At 35.8% G+C, this 18,198-nt stretch overlaps 1 pseudogene; it reads left to right on the top strand.

Moving 5' to 3' along the window:
• The first annotated feature begins 1,398 nt into the window (after positions 1 to 1,398).
• LOC105719916 (zinc finger protein 277-like) lies at positions 1,399 to 2,620 on the top strand (annotated as a pseudogene).
• The last annotated feature ends 15,578 nt before the right edge of the window (positions 2,621 to 18,198 follow it).

Here is an 18,198-nt window from a genome sequence, read left to right on the forward strand (position 1 = left end):
TCTGTTGCTCAGGCTGGAGTGCAGTGGCATGATCTCTGCTCACTGCAACCTTTGCCTCCTGAGTTCAAGAGATTCTTATGCTTCAGCCTCCTGAGTAGCTGGGACTATAGGTGCATGTCACCATGCCTGGCTAATCTGTGCATTTTTGGTAGAGATGGGGTTTTGCCATGTTGACCAGGCCGATCTTGAACTCCTGACATCAGGCAATCCGCCCGCCGTGGTCTCCCCACTGTGCCCAGCCTCAAACTTGGATTTGATTGTTTCTTCATTATGTACATGCATTTTTGGTATAAATCTACAAAAGTGATGTTCTGCCATCCTCAGTGCATCTTATCAGGAGACACACAATATTTATCAGTAATGAAATGGATAATATTGTAAACATACATTTTGAGACAAGTGGGGAAAACTGAAAGCAGACAATATTAAGCTAATGTTAATTTTTTTAGGTGTTATAAAGGTATTGTGGTTATGTTTTCAAAAAATGATACTTATCTGTTAATGATATACACATTGCAGGGAAAAGTGAAATTAACTGGCTTGATGTCTATTTCTAGAGAGTCTGGCAACCCTAGGCAGAAAGCAGTAATGATAATACAGTCAGCTATTGGTTGTTCTAATATAATGGCCAATTTGCATATTACTCATTTTTGACCATTTACCCATCTTTGACCATTTCTTCTTTCTTCTGTGGCTTTTCTTTTGGTCACTACATTCACAGCTCTCCCAATATAGTACAAAAAGGATATTCAAATTTTGCACCTTAATGGATGAAGAAGATCCTTGGGGAGGAGACTGAAACTACTGATTGAAAAATCGGGTTTATAAATAATTTCAACATTTCATTTCTTTGTAATTGGCATATCTTTCTATGGATAATTATGAGTTTAATGAAATGAGATCATTTAAGATGATCACACAATAAAACTTTACAGCCAAAATACAAAGTCTTCATCTTATTTTCCTATTTCATTTTTTATGTAGTTCTTAGTAAGTGCGTTTTTCTACTTTATTTTTTGAAAACAACATTCATTTATGAAAAGTTTATTTCACAAAGGACTAATCCTTTGCTGATGTTCAAATTTAAATTATTCTTTCATGTCTGTCTCATAGGAGGAAAAACATGAAAAATTGCTTCTGTGGTAGTTTCTTCTAGTTTTTCAAGCACTCTTGTAGTAGCAACTGGTTCAAAATACTGCTTTGTTTCAAAGCATACAGTTTAGATGTATCTTCACTCATGATGGGAACATCATTTTGTTCTTGAGCTGTCAGGTCACTTTCACTGTCAGACAGTGTACACAGGGGAGTGTCATTTTCATAGGTTGGAAAATAATACTCCAGTTGATCCCACACCTTTCTATCAGGGAGCAGTGAAGTGTGTTTAGTTTCTTCTGGGTAATGGCTGCTCCCAAGAACCAGGGGGCTGTCGCCCGACTGGAGGAAGACCATGATGGGAGCTGCAGCACAGTCAGGGGTGTAGGTTATGGGGATGGTAAGGATTGTGTCCTGGAGCCACTTTCCCTGCCAGAAAGTCCAGGTGGCATCACCACTTTAGAAGGTTCTCCATCTGTGCCTTGTATTTTCTGTGAAGAACATTTTCCTGTGGCTGAACAAGACAAATTTCTAAAGCACATGATTATTGAGCATAAGATTGTCATAACTGATGTCAAATTGGTGACTGATTTCCAAAGGTACATTTTATATTGGAGGAAGAGGTTCACTGAACAGCCCATCACAGATTTTTGTAGTGTGGTAAGAATTAATTCCGCTGCTCCATTTGAAGAACAAGAGAATTATTTTTTGTTATGTGATGTTTTACCAGAGGACAGAATTCTTTGAGAGCTTCAGAAACAGAGACTGAAAGAAATTCTGGAATAACAGCAGCAAGAACAAAATGATACCAATTTTCATGGCATTTGTATGTTTTGCAATGAAGAATTCCTTGGAAACAGATCTGTTCTTTTGAACCACGTGGCCAGTGAATATGCTTCAACATTGGGTTGCCAGACAACATTATAAACTGCAATGATTTTTGTGTACACTACAGAAATAGCTTGACAATTTGCAGTGCTTGTACTGTGAGAAGACCTTTAAGGACAAAAATACACTTAAAGATCACATGAGGAAAAAATAGCCTCATAAGATTAATCCTAAGAACAGAGAATATGATCGATTTTATGTCGTCAATTATTTGGAACTTGGAAAATCATGGGAAGAAGTTCAGTTGGAAGATGATCGGGAGTTGTTGGACCATCAGGAAGATGACTGGTCTGACTGGGAAGAACACCCTGACTCTGTCGTCTGCTTATTTTGTGAAAAGCAAGCTGAAACAATTGAGAAATTGTATGTCCACATGGAGGATGCACACGAATTTGATCTTCCCAAAATAAAGTCAGAACTTAGATTAAATTTCTATCAGCAAGTGAAACTGGTCAATTTTATTCGGAAGCAAGTTCACCAATGCAGATCTTATGGCTGCCATGTGAAGTTCAAATCCAAAGCAGACTTAAGGACTCACATGGTTAGCAGGCTTATATCTTGTCTCACAGTGTCTTCCGAAGAGTCGTTTGCCAGAAGGATGTGTCATTCATCTGGGACAACTAGCAGGATCAAGATATAATGCATGAGTTTGGGTGGTGTCTCTGGAGTTACTGGGGATGTTAAGAAGAAAAGAATCAAGATAGTTGGAATTTCTCTTAGGTATTAAGTTTACATCCAGACCTCTTCACTAAACCTTATCAAACATTGTTTTAGTTAGCTCTTGGAGTTCCACTTAAAATGTCATCCCCTCTGTAAAGTGAACTTAAACTTTCAGGCAGAGTTAATAGCTCTTTGCTTAAACCTGTATTACTGCTTTTTTCATATTTCCTTGTAATGATCTATTTATATATTTTTTGTGCTCACTGAATTTTGTCCTTAGCTAACTTGCATCTTTTTTGACAAGCACAGTGCCTGGCTCGTAATAAATAAAGCTTTGTTGAATGGGAAGAGTTGACCCGCAAGATCTTTTCATCTGACAACTCTTCCCTTTACTTCCTCCCTCCCTTCTTCCTTCCTTTTCTTTCTACCTTCCTTCTTTCCTTTCTTCCTTGGAATTCTAAAGTTAATACTCTCATAATGAAGTAAAACAGTACTTTTGGCCTATTTTTGATTTTCTTGTTTTAAGATCTACTGTTTAGATACCATTTAGTTATTTTCACCAAATCATTGCTAAAATGATGTTTTATATGGGAAAAATAGGTAAACTTTCCTATTTATAAGAATAAGCACATATACACAACTGTTGTTGGAGTGTGTTAAAGAATTCATTTATTGGTTAGACACATCCTTCACTTTTGTGGTGCTAGGATAATTTCAGGTATTCCTCAGATACAGATTCCAATCATTCTTTCATAGAAGTATAGGAATCTGTTAATGAAAAAAAATCACAGTTAAAATCTACTGTTGTTTTAGGACATTTAAAAATAATATTTCCTAACCAATTATCTGTGGAATCTAAATCTGTTAACAATCCTGGTTTTCAGAGGACTCAGCATTGATCTTACTCAATGAATGAAATAGCTTCAAAATGTTCTTTGCTAAATGTGTTCCCAGCAGAAATTCACATCTGTAATCTATCTGCTGAGTTTCAGTATTTCAGTTACTGAAATGGATTGTTTATAGCTGAAGGACTACCTTCTAAATTTTTAGATATAGAACATTTTTATTTTTCCTAGAATTCAGACTGTAAGTCTAATTCTTATACTGCAGGCAAAGAATACCTTAATTTCTTCGGCCTACCTTCTCAAACTATTTAAATAAGACTGTGCATATGTGGAGGGTGAAGGAGAGAAAGAATGAGATTAGAACAAAGTATGTTTTTTTTTTCTTACTGATATTTTAAATTTAAAAAGTATGGCTTATAGAGAGATGTGGGCTTCAGGAAAATAAAGTTAAATAGGATCTAATTTTTCTGGCAGTATTACCCAATAACCATGCAATTTTCCAATCTCCATTACCAAGACATTGCAATATGAGAAAAGCAGAGAAAATAGGTCCTTGTAAACCTGTGACAAGCCAGGGTAAATAAAGCCTCAGTAATGAAGGAGAAAGAGAATAGGCACACTTGAATTCTAGTCTATATATTAGTCTCAAATTGGAAACTTAATCCTTTAGAAACTTGAGATTCATAGTGTCAAGAAAGAAACAGGTTTAATACTTACGATGGAAGAACATAGCTTTGCTATTAGAACACTGAAGTTATTTACATTTGACTTCTCTGATTTCCATATAAGCTTTTTCTTGAGGCATTAGCTTTTAATTTCATTGGTAAAAATGCAAAATATAAAAACCTCAAATTATGTAGATTGTTTAGAGATGTATGCATTTTATGTGCATGGTTGGTTATAGATTCCCTGAGGGTAGCCAGTTATATGTTTTGTGGGTTACTGGTGTTGGAGGCCAGTTTTTCATGTTATCCAGCACGCAGTGGGTCACATCTCTGCTTCAGTGTATTCGTTTTTAAAATTTCTACATTAAAATTTATCACAAATATGATGACTTAAAACAACATCTGTTTCTTATCTCACAGCCCATAGATCAGAAGTTGGCATGGTGTGGCTGGGTTGTTCTGCTCAGTATCTCACAGGGTTGAGATCAAGGTGTTGGTCAGACTGTGTCCTCCTCTGAAGCCCTAATTTTCTTCCAAGCTCACACAGTTTTTGGCAGAATTCAGCCCCTTGCATCTCTGGTACAGAGATTCTTGTTTTCTTGCTTGTTGTAGGACCCAGATCCCCACTTTCTTGCTAGCTGCTGGGAGGGACCATTCTTAGAACCTAAGAGAAGAACCTCAGGACCTAGCTACACGGCCCTCTCACAACCTTACAGTTTAGCTCTTAAAAGTCAGCAGGATATCTCATGCTTTAAATCTCTCTCTCTTTCTGCCCGCCTTCTCTCTTTTCCTTTTTCTGGAAAACCTAAGTCCCTTTTCAGGGCTTACTAAATTAGGTCAGGCCCATCTAGGATAGTCTCTCTTTTGAAGAATTCAAAATCAACTAATTCGAGATTTAATTATATCTGCAAAATCCCTTCACATTTATCATATTAGTTCACTTAATTGAGGCAGTAAAATTCATCAAACTCATAGTTAACTTAAGTGGAGGGGATTAATCAGGGTGCATGCACCCAGGGTAGGAATCATAGGCATTGCACTGGATTTTGAACTCTGCCTACTATACTTGGTGTTTTTTGTTTTTTTTTTTTTTTTGTTGTTGTTGTTTTTAGATAGAATCTTGCTCTGTCACTCAGGCTGAAGTGTAGTTGCATAATCTTGGCTCACTGCAGCCTCGAATTCTTGGGCTCAGATGATCCTCCCATCTCAGCCTCCCATGTAGCTGGGACTACAGGTGTATGCCAGCATAGCAACCTAATTTTGTTTATATTTTGTTGAGGCTCTCCCTATGCTGATGAGGTTGGTCTTGAACTCCTGGGCTCAAGCAATCCTCCCATCTCAGCTTCCCAAAGTGATGAGATTATAGACATTAGCCACTGCACCTGGCATTTGGTATATTCTTAGATACTAAAAACTCATTTTCAGCCAGGCACAGTGGCTCATGCTTGTAATCCCAGCACTTTGGGAGGCTGAGCCAGGTGGATCACCTGAGGTCAGGAATTCGAGACTAGCCTGACCAACATGGCAAAATCCCATCTCTACTAAAAATACAAAAATTAGCTGGGTGTGGTGGTGTGCGACTATAATCCCAACTACTTGGGAGGCTGAGGCAGGAGAATCACTTGAACCTGGGAGATGGAGGTTGCAGTGAGCCGAGATAGCACCATTGCACTCAAGCCTGGGCAACAAGAATGAAACTCTGTCTTAAAAACAAACAAACAAACAAGACCGAAAACCCCTCATTTTCATATTAAATTAAACAGAGATTACAAGGTGTCCAAATTTGCTGAGAAAAAATACTGTTTTCTTTCAAAATTTTTCTCATGGATTGATTTTATCTGGTTGCATAAATTTTGTACACATCTCAAAATTTTAATTTTGGGACAAGTGGGATATAAATACTAAGAAAACTTTATTTAACGTAGATATTTGAGTGTTCTCAATTTTAAATTATCTGGATCACAGTCCTCTGATTTATTCTGCTGGCTAATACAGTACCTTTTTTTGCTGAACATTTTGTGATAGTGTGACTCAATGATCATTTCTATAAAGAGGGAACATTTTAAAGATTTTATTACTGTGATCATTAATTTTATTTGTCAACTTGACTGGGTTAGGGGATATCCAGATAGCTCTTTAAACATAATTTCTGGGTGTCTCTACAAGAGTTTCTGAAAGAGACTAGCATTTGAATTAGTAGACTGAGTAAAAAAGATACACCTTCAGCAATGTGGAGGAGCATCATCAAAATCCATTAGTTCTCCTTGTTCTCTAGCTGTAGATGGTGCCTTACGGAACTCTCTGTATTCCATAATCATATGAGCCAAGTCCTGTAATAACTCTCCTCTTGCAAATCTCTATCCTATTGGTTTTATTTCTCCAAAGAATACTAATACAATATACTGCATAGTGGTTTGTTTTGAAATAAACATACTCGCCAGGCGCAGTGGCTCATGCCTGTAATCCTAGCACTTTGGGAAGCCAAGGAGGGTGGATCACAATGTCAGGAGATTGAGACCAACCTGGCCAACATGGTGAAACCCAGTCTCTACTAAAATACAAAAAATTAGCTGGTGTGGTGGCATATGCCTGTAGTCTCAGCTACTTGGGAGGCTGAGGCAGGGGAATCACTTGAACTCGTGAGGTGGAGGTTGCAGTGAGCCTAAATTGTGCCACTGCACTCCAGCCTGGTGACAGAGGGAGACTGTGTCACAAAATAAATATATATTGCAAATTAACAACTTTTGCTTTTTTATTTCCTAATTACACAATTAATCGTGGGAAATTTAGAAAATGTATATTACCTTGGCACCTCAGATTTTGCCAGTCACAAAACATATTAGTCCCATTATCTTTAATACTGCAATACCTGAGGCAATGCCCATATGGCATTTCTGTGTAGTATGGGAGGGTAACAGTAGTCTTGTCAGATACTACTGGCTTTAAGGCTGACCTCAGCAATTTTTTTTTTTTCCGTATATAAGCTTGAGCAAGTAATAAAACTTCCCTAACCTTTTTTTAATTTTAATTTTTTTATTTAAAAATATTTTTAGGCTGGGCACCGTGGCTCACTTCTGTAATCCCAACGGTTTTGGAAGCTGAGGTGGGCAGATCACCTGAGGTCAGGAGTTCAAGACCATCCTGGCTAACATGGCGAAACCCCGTCTCTACTAAAAGTACAAAAATTAGATGGGCGTAGTGGTGGGCACCTGTAATCCCAGCTACTCAGGATGCTGAGGCAGGAGAAACACTTGATCCTGGGAGATGGAGGTTGCAGTGAGCCAAGACTGGGCCACTGCACTCCAGCCTGGGTGACAGAGCAAGACTCCATGTCACATATACATATATATTTAGAGGCAGGATCTTGCTCAGTCACCCAGGCTGGACTCTAACTCCTGGCCCCAGGCAATCTTCCTGCCTGAGTGAACACCACTGGACTAGACAAACTTCCCTAAACTTTTTTTCTTTGTTTTTGTTTTGGCGACAACACTCATCACTATAATTGTGGGGTTACTGTGTGCATTAGATGTGATAGAGCATGTGAAATACTTAGTGTAGTATATGGCACCTAGGACACGATAAATATTAGCTATCAATACCATTATTGTCATCTGTGAATTTATTAGATCAATGGATTTTTCTTAATATCAAGCTTATTTCGTTTGTGTTGAAGTCTAATAATTGCAGTGGGATGGAATGTATATTGAACGCGCACAGCACTGGCAGGGTAATAGTTGGCGTATGTTAGTGTTAGGGGGCAAGAGTAGGGATAATTCTGACAGGGAACTTTCCTCAAAATGTGGAAGGAGCATCAAATGGACATCAGACCCACCAGGAAATCTGGAAGAGGATTGATTGCCTTTCCTAATACTAATCTTGCCACCTCCAATTTGTTCTCTCCATTGGTGTCAGAATGGTCTTTCCAATAAGCAGATGTGTTCCTCCCTTCCTTCAGATCCTTCTGTGATATTCCACTGCTCAAGTGGTGAAATCAGATTCTCTTATATAGCAGACCATTTTGGTCTTTCATGAACTTTCCTTGTCTGTCCATTCATTGCTATCAGCTACCCTTTCTTCTCCCCTAATGTGTGCTCTACTTCAACTTTTCCTTGCATATTTTCTCGAATGATAAACTAATTGTAGTTTTCCAAACATACCACAGATTCTTATGCCACCATATTTTTCAGGAATGTTTTCCTCTGCCAAGAATGACCTTCCATTTCTTTTATTTGCTGAATTCTTACCACAAGTCTCACTTCAGAGCTGCTGCTTTTCTTAACCCTCTCTGATTCCAAATGTAGATGTATATACTTGGTCCCACTATATTATGCATAGTCCTCCATCATGGTAATTATGATGATGCATTTCTGTCCTTCCCACTAGTTATAAGCTGGGACCATGCACTGTGAAATCTGTCACCCCTGGCCCAAAACTTGCTTATAGGTTTCAGCCTCAGTTTCACAATAATCTCGTTAACTAGTTAGATGGGAACAGATATAAATGGCTTTTCTAAAGTCACATAAATAGGAACTGGTAAGTCTAGGATTCAGAGATGGGATTTCTAAATCCAAGTTTATTTTCCATTACTGAAATGTTAATATAGTAAACCCACAGATATTTATAGAGTAGTAGCCGTGTTCAAATTTCAACATGGTGTTCTACAGGTGATAAAGATTTTTAAAAGAATATTCTTTAAAGATGGTCCTGATCTCTTGATTAATACTAGGACAATGTTCTTTTCACTTGCTAGTAATTGATATATAGTAGGCATCAAATGTAGTTATCAAAACAATGAGTAGATGAATGAATGCTTGCTGATCATCAAGGTAATGCTTTCATATGGCCTTAAAAATAAAAACTGATTAGGTAGTGACTCCTTTCTTAGAATATTTGTGGGTTGAAGGATTTTTTATTTATTATGGATTTCAATTTTATATATGTCAAGAAAAAAATGAGTGGATGAGTTAGAATATTATACAAATAAATGATATAATTCAAATTTAAAATACAAAAGATAGCATAAAAGAAATTAAAATTAACAGACACTTGCAATAAAGTAATTGGAGTTACATTTACAAGAAAGTTTGAGGGCCAAGGTGAAAAGGGATGTGTATTTACAGTACATAGTTTTTTGAAAGAAGAAGGCATATAAGTTCGTTTTTTGAGATAAGCTTGCTGGGACCATAAGGTTGAGTTGATTAATGAGTTTAACTAGATATTATCTCTTCAGTTCCAAGTGGTTGTCCTAAAAGGAGGAGCTTACAGAGAAAATAACATCCTGATCTAGATATTCCCTACCAAGTTTGAACCCATGGGAAACCAGTGTCAAATTGCCATTTCCGGTAATGTAGAATTATAGCCAGCTTCTCCAGGTTTTTTGAGGCCTGAGTCCATTCTATTTTGAGGACTATCTTTAAGGAAAGATAATTTAAAATTATGATTATAAAATTAAGTATGAATGCATGTATTTCTTTAGAATAAAAAAGAAATAATCAAAACTGCAGATTTATAAAAGCTGACAAGTATCACAAACGTTTCTTTCAGTTTTATTTTGGTTTCCAAAGAATATTTCCTTTTTTTATTTTGGAAAAAAATGATAGACTCTTGGACAAAATATTGAGTGTTAAGCAGAGAATCTGACCAAGGAATAAGGCTAATCACTAGTGTTGAAGCTTGGGGGAAGAATACAGTATTCGTTTCATGTTAGGAAATCAGTTTCTGAGTGCTGCTGTTTGGCTGGTGCTACCTAACCAAATTAGTTAAGCACTGGGTAAGCGTTGAGCTACCTATTTTTGGGTGTTCAAGGAAGCATTTTGTTGTTGTTATGTATGTGAAATAGTCGTTTCTAGATTACTATGCCATGTTACGTTTATTGCATAAGTAAGGTGCTTATTTCATGATCGTGGCATCTCCAGTAGTTTTAAATGACAGTTCTGTACAGCTGTCAGCAGTCTGGGTGGTCATTTCAGGATTCGCCGTCCCTTCTTTTCATCATTCTGTTTATGAAGAGGAGAAGGACTGATCATGAGGTGTTCTGTCTCTTTCTGGGACAGAATCATCACTTTGCATATCCCTTCTAGGCAGCAGCTGTATGACAGCATCTAAGTACCTGCTAATATCTCAAATCAAAACAAAAATAATTATTAGTGATAACACAAAACTCTGTTATTACAGTTGGGCAAATTCCATGTAAGCAAGCCTCCTATTTAACCTAGACAAAACTAAGTGAGTAAATACCCAAACTCAACTTGTCATTTGAGAGCCAATCAGCATTTTTTTAAAGATACTTTTTTCTGCTTGTTCTGAAGTGTTAACCAGAAAGACCAGAAAATATTAGCCAGGGAAAAGACATCCCTCTGTGAGGCCAGTAAATTCTTTAAAGTTGTATGATCTCCATTACCATGATAGCAAATGACTCAAGGCTTTTTTGCTAGGGCCATATGGCTTTTACTATCTCCTCTGCAATTTCAGCCGTAAAGCTATGAAATTGCTCTATCTTCTAGGCAGTTTTCAACATTTCTGTTATTCATTCTATTACTTAAAAGACTTTCTGCTTTTTGCTGCTGGTATCACAATTCAATGTTTTTCCAATCCCAATCCTTACAAATGAAGAGAAATTGTGTGACGTTTTAGCTGTAATTCAGGAGGTAAGTGTGTCCAGGGCTGAGCTTACAAATGAATCCTGATTCAATGTTGTTTGCAGAAAGCTTTTTCTTAAAAAACTGCAAAGATAGTTCCTGTGCAAGATATGTTAATATGTAATTATCATGGAATATGTAACTATCAAATCAGGTATTGCTGTATTTTCCCAAGTGAGTAAACTAATACCTTTGAATTGATCCTACATTCTGTAACACACACAAAAAAGTGAACATTTAACATATAGTAGATATGTTTTAGTTCGTGATTTTGGGGTGCTATGAAAGCAAAAGAAATTTGAGACATATTCATGTAACCTGATTTAAAAATGGTAAATTGAATAGTTACATACCAAAAGCTATTAAGTCCCCAAGAAATATCAGCTATTAAAATATAAGCTAATAGTATTTCAAAGATCACTACAGAAGCCAAAAGTAATGTCTTTGCTAGTTTATTTGCTAAACAAACAGTTCTTGCTATCTAACCCATATAGGTGCTATTAAGTTGCAGTCTATCTTATTAAGCATTCGGAAAGACAATTGACTTAAGTCAGCTAATTATAATTGCTTACAACTTAATTATTTGGTTTAACCTTTACAACCAACGTATAAGTAGTAGTAGTATTTTCTCCCATTTTGCAGTTCAGAAATTTGAGGCTCAAATATGACAAATTTCTTCAAGGGAGCCAGCATACAAACCCGTCTTTAAATCACTACTACAGTATATTGCCAAAGGTTTTCTCTACTCTTTAGAGCAGCCATTCTTTTTCCGTTCAATACTTTTTATTGTTTTTTACTGTCTGATGCAATTTCCCTTCAAAATTGCCTTTTTAAAAAATCTTTCTGGAACAAATCTTTTCTGGAAATGTGTGATGTATTTCCCACTCACTCCTCTTTTTGCCATTTTCCCCAGTTTTTAAAAACTAGGCTAAATTACATGTAACATAAAGTGTACTGTGTTAACCATCTTAAAATATATAGTTAAGTGGTATTAAATACGTTTCTAGAGTTGTGCAATCATCACTGCTATCCATCTCCATAACTCTTTTCATCTTGTAAAACTGATTATCTATTAAACAGTAACTTCCTTTTCTTCCCTCTCTCCAGCCCCTGGCAATCGGCATTCTACTTTCCGTCTATATGATTTTGGCTGCTCTAACTTCCTCACATAAATGAAATCATACTGTATTTGTCTTTTAATGACTGGCTTATTTCACTTAGCATAGTGTCCTTAAGTTTTATTCATGTTGTAGCATTTGCCAGAATTTTCTTTCTTAAGGAAATAGTATCATTGTATGTATACACCGTGAGTAATAGTTCTGAATTATATTGAATACTAATAATTATAAACATTTTTGAATAACATTTAATTGTATGTATATACTGCATTTTGCTTATTGATTTATATGTCCATGGACATGGGTAGCTTCCACATTTTCATTATTGTGAATACTACTACTATGAGCATGGTGGTACAGGTGTCTCTTCAAGACCCTCCTTTCAGTACTTTTAGATATACCCAGAGGTGAAATTGTGGGATCAAATGTTAACTGAATTTTTAATTTTTTGTAGGACTTTCATACTGTTTTCTACAGTGCTATACTGTTAATATTTTACATTCTTAGCAGTAGTGCACAAGGGTTCCGGTTTCTTCATATCCTTACCAACATGGGTTATTTATTTGTTGTTTTCTTTTTTGGTAGTAGCCATCCTTATGGGTTGGATGTGGTGGCTCATAGTTTTGATGTGCACTTTCCTATTAGTGATATTGACCATCTTCCCATGTGCCTTTTGGATATTTGTGCATTTTCTTTAGAAAAATGTCTATTCAAGCTATTCAAGTTTTTTGTCTGTTGTTTACTATGGTTGATTTTTTGTTGTTGTTGAGATTTAGGACTTTTCCATACATTCAGGAGAGTAATCCAGTATCAGCTACATAATTTACAATTTTTTTTTTAATTCTATGGGTGGCCTTTTTACTCTGTTTTGGTAGTGTGTTCTAAGAGACAAATTTTTTTTTTATTGCATTTTAGGTTTTGGGGTACATGTGAAAAACATGCAAGATTGTTGCATAGGTGCATACGTGGCAGTGTGATTTGCTGCCTTCCTCCCCTTCACCTATATGTGGCATTTCTCCCCATGTTATCTCTCCCCAACTCCCCACCCCCTGTTGTCCCCCCCACTTCCCCCCAACAGACCTCAGTGTATAGTGCTCCCCTCCCTGTGTCCATGTGTTCCCATTGTTCAACACCTGTCTATGAGTGAGAACATGCGGTGTTTAATTTTGTGTTCTTGTGTCAGTTTGCTGAGAATGATGGTTTCCAGGTTCATCTATGTCCCTACAAAGGATGCAAACTCATCATTTTTGATGACTGCATAATATTCCATGGTGTATATGTGCCACATTTTCCCTGTCCAGTCTATCATCGATGGGCATTTGGGTTGGTTCCAGGTCTTTGCTATTGTAAACTGTGCTGCAATGAACATTCGTGTGCATGTGAGAGACAAAATTTTTAATTTTCATGAAGCTAAATTTGTCCATTTTTTCTTTAGTTGCCTGTACTTTTGATGTAATATCCAAGATCGAGTAAATTATTGCTAAATCCAGTCTCATGAATCTTTTAACCTTTGTTTTCTCCTAAGAGTTTTATAGTTTTAGGTCTTACATGTAGGTCTTTGATCCATTTTGAGTTAATATCTGTATATGATGTTAGGTAAGGGTCCAATTTCATTTTTTTTTTTTTTTTTGCATGTGAATATTCAATTTCCCGAGCACCATATGTTGAAAAGACTGTCTTTTCCCCATTGAATGGTCTTGGTACCCTTGTCAAAAATTTGTCCATGTATGAAATAGTTTATTCATTTATTTTATTGTACTTTAGGTATTGGGGTACATATGCAGATCATGCACGATTTTTGCATAGGTACACACATGGCAAGGTGGTTTACTGCCTCCATCCCCCTGTCACCTATATCTGGCATTTCTCCCCATGTGATTCCTCCCCACCCTTCTCACCCCCTGCTGTCCCTCCCATAGTCCCCCTCAACAGACCCCAGTGTGTGATGCTCCCCTCCCTGTGTCCATGTGTTCTCATTGTTCAACACCAGCCTATGAGTGAGAGCATGTGTTGTTTAATTTTCTGTTCTTGTGTCAGATTGCTGAGAATGATGGTTTCCAGATTTATCCATGTCCCTACAAAGGACATGAACTCATCTTTTATGGCTGCATAGTATTCCATGGTGTATATGTGCCACATTTTCTTTGTCCAGTCTATCATTGATGGGCATTTGGGTTGGTTCCAGGTCTTTGTTATTGTAAACAGTGCCACAATGAACATATGTGTGCATGTGTCTTTATAGTAGAATGATTTATAATCCTTTGGATATATACCCAGTAATGGGATTGCTGAGTCAAATGGTATTTCTATTTCTAGATCCTTGAGGAATTGCCACACTGTCTTCCACAATGGTTGAACTAAATTACACTCCTACCAACAGTGTAAAAGTGCTCCTATTTCTCCCCATCCTCTCCAGCATCTGTTGTCTCCAGATTTTTTAATTATCACCATTTTAACTGGTGTGAGATGGTGTCTCAATGTGGTTTTGATTTGCATTTCTCTAATGAACAGTGATGACGAGCATTTTTTTCATATGTTTGCTGGCCTCATATATGTCTTCTTTTGAAAAGTGTCTGTTCATACCCTTTGCCCACTTTTGAATGGGTTTGTTTGTTTTCTTTCTTGTTAATCTGTTTTAGTTCTTTGTAGATTTTGGATGTTAGCCCTTTGTCAGATGGGTAGATTGTGAAAAAATTTTCCCATTCTTTTGGTTGCCAATTCACCCTAATGATAGTTTGTTTTGCTGTGCAGAAGCTCTGGAGTTTTATTAGATCTCATTTGTCTATTTTGGCTTTTGTTGCCATTGCTTATGGTGTTTTAGTCATGAACTCCTTGCCTATACCTATGTCCTGAATGGTTTTGCGTAGGTTTTCTTCTAGAGTTTTTACGGCGTTAGGTCTTGTGTATAAATCTTTAATCTATCTGGAGTTAATTTTAGTGTAAGGTGTCAGGAAGGGGTCCAGTTTCTGCTTTCTGCACATGGCTAGCCAGTTTTCTCAACACCATTTATTTAACAGGGAATCCTTTCCCCATTGCTTGTTTTTGTCAGGTTTGTCAAAGATCAGATGGTTGTAGATGTGTGGGGTTGCTTCCAAGGCCTCTGTTCTGTTCCATTGGTCTATGTCTCTGTTTTGGTACCAGTACTGTGCTGTTTTGATTACTGTAGTCTTGTAGTATAGTTTGAAGTCAGGCAGCATGATGCCTCCAGCTTTGTTCTTTTTGTTTAGGATTGTCTTGGCTATATAGTCTCTCTTTTGGTTTCATATGAAGTTTAAAGTGTTTTTTTTTCCAGTTCTATGAAGAAGGTCGATGGTAGCTTGATGGGGATAGCATTGAATATATAAATTACTTTGTGCAGTATGGCCATTCAATGATACTGATTTTTCCTAATCATGAGCATGGAATGTTTTTCCATCTGTTTGTGTCCTCTGTTATTTCCTTGAGAAGTGGTTTGTAGTTCTTCTTGAAGAGGTCCATCACATCCTTTGTTAGTTGTATTTCTAGGTATTTTATTCTCTTTGTAGCAATTGTGAATGGGAGTTTGCTCTTGATTTGGCTCTCTGTTTGTCTATTATTAGTGTATAAGAGGTTTTTTTTTTTTTTTTTTGCACTTTATTTATTGGTCTACATACCTGTCTTTGGCACCATCCTGTTTTGACTATGGTAGCTTTGTATTAAGTTTTGAAATTAGGAAGTGTGAGTCCTCCAGATTTATTCTTCTTGAAATGATGTCTTTTGTAGACATATAAAAGATTCTAAAATTCAGATGGAATCAAGATTGTTTTATCTATTTGGGGTCCTATGGAATTTTATGTCAGTTTTAGGATGGGTTTTTGTAATTCTTTAAACAACATTGGAATTTTGATAAGATGACCTTTATCAAAATTTGTTTGATAGTTTGCCATTTACTTTTGGTTTTAGGTATTTGAGTCTCTTCTCTTTTTTACCTTAGTTCATCCAGATAAAAGTTGATCAATTTTGCTGGTCTTTCAAAGAAAAAACTTATAATTTCATTTATTTTCTTTATTGTTTTTCTATATTTCCTTTATTCTCTAATATTCCCTATTTCCTTCTTTCTGCCAGCTTTGGTTTAGTTTGTTCTTCTTTTTCTAGTTTTTCAAGTTGGATAGTTAAGTTGTTGGATTGAGATCTTTCTTCCTTTTTAATGTGAAGATTTATAGCTGTAAATTTATCGTTTAGCATGGTTTTCACTGTGTCCCATAAGTTATTGGTATGATGTGTTTTCTTTTTTATTCAATTTTATGTGTTTCTAATTTCCTTGTGGTTTCCTCTTTGTTTTCCTTGGTTGTTTAGAAATGTGTTATTTAATTTTCACAAGTTTGTGAATTTTCCAGTTTTACTTCTGTTATTGATTGCTAACTTTATCCTGTTGTTGTTAGAGAAGATGTTTTCTGTCTCTCTCTTTTTAAATAGTTTGAAACTTAATTTTTGGCCTAACATATGTATGGTCTACCCTAAAAAATGTTCCATGTGCATTGAGAAGAATATGTATGTTGTTGGGTTGAATGTTCTGTTTGTGTTAGTTAGATCTGGTTGGCTTATTGTGTTGTTTAAGCCCTCTGTTTCCTTAATTATGCTTTATGTAGTTGGGCTATCCATTATTGAAAATGCTGTATTTAAATCTCCAACTATTATTGTGGAACTGTTTATTCTGCTTTCAATTCTATCAGTTTTTGCTTCATATATTTGGATGGTCTGTTATTAGGTACATATATGTTTATAGTTTTTATATGTTCTTTCTATATTGAACCTTTTATTAATATAAAAGATCCTTTTTGTCTTTTGCAGTCTTTTTTGATTTAAAGTCTTTTTGCTGTTAATACAGCCACCCTGCTCTCTTTTGGTTACTATTTGCCATTTTTTCACTTTCAACCTATTTTGGTTTTGGGTCAAAACTGAGTCTTTTGTAGATAGCATATCTTTGGATCATGTGCTTTTATTTCTTTTTCCAATCTCTTTCTTTTGGCTCAACAATTTAATCCATTTGTATTTAAAGTGATTACTAAAAAACAGGAACTTTTGTAATTTTGCTGTTTTTAAAGTATGTATTATAGCTTATTTTTCTTCATTTTCTACATTATAGTTTTATTCTGTGTTTAGCTGATTTTATAATACAGCATTTATATTCCTTTGTCCCTTTTGCATCTATTCTATAGCTATTTTCTTTGAGATTACCTATAGAAATTACATTTATTAAACTTTATACCACCTTCACTTCAACAGTACACAAAAGCTCTGCTATTTTTAACAAGTCTTTTCTAACTTCTTTTAGTTGTTGATGTCACAAAATTGCATGCTTATACATTAAATACTCCAAATATAGGCTACAAATTTTAAATTTAAATTTAATTTTTAATTTTCTGACAAAATATAATTATATATAATTGCAGAGTACACAGTGATATTGTATACTCAAACAGGGTGTGTAATTATTGAAAGAAAGCAAATTAACATATGTTTCACCTTACTTTTTGTTTTATTGTTTTTCTTCCCATGCTACACTGATGTATGTGTCACCTTAAATATTTATCATTTATTCCTCCTAATTGCAACTTTGTATCCTTTGAAAAATCCCATTCTCGCAACTACTCCAGCTCTGGTAACTATCATTCTACTCCCTGCTTCTGTGAGTTTGTTTTAGATTCCACCTGTAAGTAAGAACATGTTCATTTCTCGTTCTGTGTCTGGCTTATTTTATGTAGCATAATGTCCTCCAGGTTGATACATGTTGAAAAAGATAGAATTTCTTTTTTTCTAAGGCCAAATAGTATTTCCTTGTGAAAATATATCACATTTTAAAGAATGTATTCACCTATTACTGAACACTGATAGAACTTTTGTATGATGAAATGGGATCTAGTTTTTTTGTTTGTTTGCTTTGCATATGTATATCCAATTTTTGTAGCACTATTTGTTGAAGAGACTGTTCTTTTTCAAATATATATTCTTGGTCTCCTTGCTGAAAATGAGTTGACTGTAAATGGATGGACTTATTTCTGGGTTCTATGTTATCTTCTACTGGTCTTTTATGCTAATATCATGCTATTTCAGTTACTATAGCTTGGTAATATTATTTGAAATCAGTTAATGTGAATGCTTCCAGCATTGTTCTTTTTGCTTAGTATTGATTTGGCTAATGAGGCTTTTGTGGTTTCATATAAATTTTAAAATTGTTTTTCCTATTTCTGTGAAAAGTGTGTTTGGTATTTTGATAGAAATTGCATTGAATCTGTACATTATATTGGGTAGTAGGGACATTTTCACAGTATAG

This window comes from Aotus nancymaae, unplaced genomic scaffold, assembly GCF_030222135.1.
Source record: "Aotus nancymaae isolate 86718 unplaced genomic scaffold, 86718_ANA_hifiasm-v0.15.2.pri h1tg000062l, whole genome shotgun sequence".
In the NCBI taxonomy this organism is placed as follows: domain Eukaryota; kingdom Metazoa; phylum Chordata; class Mammalia; order Primates; family Aotidae; genus Aotus; species Aotus nancymaae.